The following is a 4,224-nucleotide window of genomic DNA, read 5'->3' on the forward strand; positions in this document are numbered from 1 at the left end:
GTTCCCTCTCTCACTGGCTGTCTCTCTCTGTCAAATAAATAAATAAAATCTTAAAAAAAAAAAAGAAGAAAGGGGGGAAATAACATTTCCGAGAATCACCTGTACAAACTGGGCCTTTGACCTATGGCGTTCTGTTTAAAGTCTGTGAAGTAGAGAGTCTCTTCACTACAGATGCGAACACTGGCAACAGGGAGGTGACCCCCAGAGCTAGAAGGGGGCAGCTGGAATGCACACCTGGGTCCCCAGAGTCCATCTGAATTCCATGCTTCCCCCCATCACGTGCCCCAATGAGACGAGAGGGCTGTACCCCTTGGACAAGCCAACATCTCCGAGCTACAGTTTCTGTCTGTTCAACGAGGCAACTGAGTTAAGTGGATTTTGAGGTCCTCTCGGCCCTTGCGTTTTACGACTCTTTTATTATTTTACCCATACTAGAGTGAGAGCTTAATACAGTTTTTAATGAAATGCTACGTTCTTTCTGGCATTAACTTCACATAGTCCCACGAGCAAAGCACAACAAAGCAAAGACAGGTTACGTGCTTAGATGATGGAGGGTTCCAGAAAGTTCACAACTACATATGCATTCCAGAGGCCTCTGCCTTCTTCTGAGGAACAAGACCAGGGGCTGGTGAAATCACAGCATCACCTGCAGGCGGGGAGGTAAGCCTGGGAGAGTACAGTTAACCATGCCGTTCACCCCCACCTCTACTAGCTTGCGACTTCCGTGCAGTGCATACCACTAGCAATACGCAAATCACTTTTCATTTTGAAATTCTAATTTCCTCAAAGTCTTTGAAACAAGGCTCCCACAAGGTGAATGGAATCACGTGCGTCTTCACTGTGATACTGAGCTGTGATGGAAACGAACGTAGCGACCCCACGAGCCCTGAAAACAAGCGTTTTCGGTAAGCTGTAGGGTGTGGGTCTGTGACATGGGCTGCCAGCCCAGCAAGGTGACAGAGGGGACATTTCAGAACAATCCACTAAGCAAGTGCCCAGGTAGGCTTTTGTTGTTCAAGTTCTGCATTTCTGTGGACTAGCGTTTCTGCTTGGCATCACGATTCATGTGTGAAAAGAAGAAGTCTGCATGCAAAGATGTCAGAGTCCTTTTAAATCCAATGCTAGAAACGGGAAACTTGGTTCATAACTTTTTAAGAATATATGGTTACAAAGGCATACAAATCACTTTGACTAATTGCTGAGAATTGTCGAGAAATAGAGCTTATTTGGGCTTTCTGGGTCAAGACTATGAGGCAGAGTGGGTAGACTTCATCTGTGTTCAAAGGTGTGCAGAAAGCACCTGGGGGCTGGAGCCTGTGGTGGCCGGAGGGCTTGGCCTGGAGGGGGTCGGCTCCCTGGTGACCTCAGAGGTCATGGGGGAGGGGCTGTCTGAGGGATCCCTTGGTATCCAGCTCTGGTGTCAGACCGATGTGGGTTTTTACTGGTTCTGTTCCTTATTTGGAGGCTGTGACCACGGACATGTTGCATACCCTGGAGGCTGTTCTTCTGCTTCTGTGAGGGTGGATTTTACTAATTGTGCTTCCTCGCGAGGTGGGAGTGAGGACGCCGTTAGGGGACGTAGGTAACACGCTCCCCCACTGCCTGGCACGGGGCGAGCATCCAACAGACGTTAGTGTTGATAAGGACAAAAGGGAACATGGCATGAGTATCCCTGTCCTGGGCAGCAGGGTGAGAGCAGAAAGCCAGAGCCTGGTGCAAGGGGACAGGTGCAGGATGAGGACGGCCATGCTGTTCAGAAGGTGGTGGAGGTGTGTGGCATGGGGGTGGGCTTTGGGGGCACCACGGTGCTCGGCCTCTGCCTCTGTCCCCCTCTCAAGCATAGGTCATTGATGGCTCTTGCCAATCATTCATTCTCACCTCGAGAAGTAGCTCTCACTTTCATTTCCTCATTGTGACTGTTCCTGGTGCTGTGTTTGCAGGAAACCTGAGTTAATAAATGCTTGTCTCCACCTGCTATAGTCCCAAGGTGCTGTCTCTTCCTTGGTCTGTACCAGGGACACATGGAGGCCTGGAAAAGCTTCGTGGACAAGCTGAGGTTGTGGACCAGAAAGGTTGGTTGTGTGATTAGGACAGCCCTACGACTGTGTGGAGGCCCAAAACCCAAGAAGTTGCTTGACCAGGAGCCCACGCAGCACAAGTCCATGGGACAGAGCTCGGAGAACAGTGTGCTCCAAGGATAAGGTAGAGGTCATGGTGAGTCCCACAGCCACCCCTGACCAAATTATGATTTAATCTGCTTTTCCCAAAATTTGGTCATGGCCCTTCCCTGATTGGATGGCTAATCTTTGATGGACATCATGAAACTCCAAAAATTTTGTCATTTGCATATCTGAAATAACACCATAGAATACCAAAGATGCTCTTTATAATTTAGGGGAGGAAAACAATAAATATAATTTTGTAAATCCTTCAGTGGTCTCTGACTGGATCAGAGTGCCAGGCCCATCATCCATAGAAGGGCTTGGAAACGGATGGAAGGAACCTTGGTGAAAGATCTGAAGTCTTGCAGTGCTAATGAAAGGAGGAAAATTTGCAAAATTCTGCTCTTACAGGTGTCGGCTGATCTACAGCCATAAAACAACAACTTCTAAGTTTGAAAAGTTAATCTTTTTAGAGCATCTGACGATGTCTCTCCTTCCCCTATTTCGTGCTGAGGACTAGTGAAAGCACAGATGGACAGTTTGTTTTTCTGACGGGTTGTACCATAATTTCACTTCCAGTGAAAGTTCACGTCCGAGGCAAAGGCTTACCCAGTAAAAATAAAGCTATCGTACGGGGGCTTTCTTAGAATGGTTCCAATACGGATTTTCTCGGCTGTTAGTAGTTTCCATTGATTTATTCTTTGGCCGAGGGTGTTATTTGGAATCTGAAATATCACAGAAGAGTTTTCATAAGACCTATAATCATATGATCTATTATCCAGGGAGTGTGCCAGATTTTAAATCTCATTATAACATCAGGGATATAATTTTTAATAGTATGTGTGCCTGGCATTCCATGAAACATATAGCACCCAGAACAACTTGGATTCGACCGTGCTTTGGTGTTTTGTCCTCAGGAGTACGATGTGCTTTTGATGACAATGGGGGAAAAAGTGTGGATTTTGGAGTAAATTGCCCCAAAAGCCTAGTTAAAAAATATTTTTTAAATGGTTAGGCATATGGCTCATTTCCATTGTGTCAGCAAACAAGGAAACTGAGCTGCAAGAGGGGCAAAGTCATTTCATTTGAAGCCAGTGGTGATGTGCACAGTGCTCGAGAGTCGGGGGCACAGATGACCATGGAGGGCGGGCTCCGTCCTGCAGAGCGAGAGGACGGATTGCAAGAGCGTTCAGTCAACAGCTCGCTTGTTAATTAACTTTACAGAGAGACAGTTGTGTTTCCTCACCCTGATTCACGATGGCATTTCCTCATTCTGCTGCAGGCTGATGTGGGGGATTTTTCAAAAACCCAATCTTGGATACTTCCTGACTATTCATTCAAGCCATTCACGTTTTGCCTCCATTGATTTGAACCATAGCTGCTTGTTTATCGACGGGTCTCCCGCCTCGACAGGAGGGCGAGCTCCGAGTTTCACCCTGGGGCGTGTTGCTTGCAGAGAGATCTGCCAGTGGGAAGAGGAGACCAGACTGTTCCTACAGAACCCGAGAACCCATGGGAGCATCTCCTGGGACAGCCTTCAAAGCCCAGGAAACCTCAGTCTTCTGGTGAGAACCCTACCCTGTGGCCAAGTGGATTCATCTGCTCGTAGACATTGTCCAGTTGGTTGGTTTTCAAACTAGTTATCAGCAGGTGTTCCTCTCAAACAAAATCTTAGGTCTCTAATACTACAAAATAAACAGTGAAGATACAGGAGGGGCAGGTCTAGTGACAGCAGGGGTTGGGTAGGGAGCCCAGACCAGCTTGTTCTAGATGGTTCTAGGTCAACACTGCAACCCCAAAGAGCAAGGAGATTGCTAAAGCACTGTTTTGCTGTCCAGCTCATTGGAAACATGACTGTTCCTACAATCCAATTCCTTTAAAAATCTCATTCAGCGATGTGCTTTTGGGGACACATTGTGTCAACAAAAAACATTCAGTTAAGCCTGGGGTATACTGCTTAGAAGGCTCTGAGATCTACAGTTCAATTTAGAAAATTTTCCATTAAGTGGTCAAATTAGTACACCAGATATTAAAGGATTCACTTTTATTTACCTTAGACAAG

Source organism: Ursus arctos, unplaced genomic scaffold (assembly GCF_023065955.2).
Source record: "Ursus arctos isolate Adak ecotype North America unplaced genomic scaffold, UrsArc2.0 scaffold_10, whole genome shotgun sequence".
Classification (NCBI taxonomy): Eukaryota; Metazoa; Chordata; class Mammalia; order Carnivora; family Ursidae; genus Ursus; species Ursus arctos.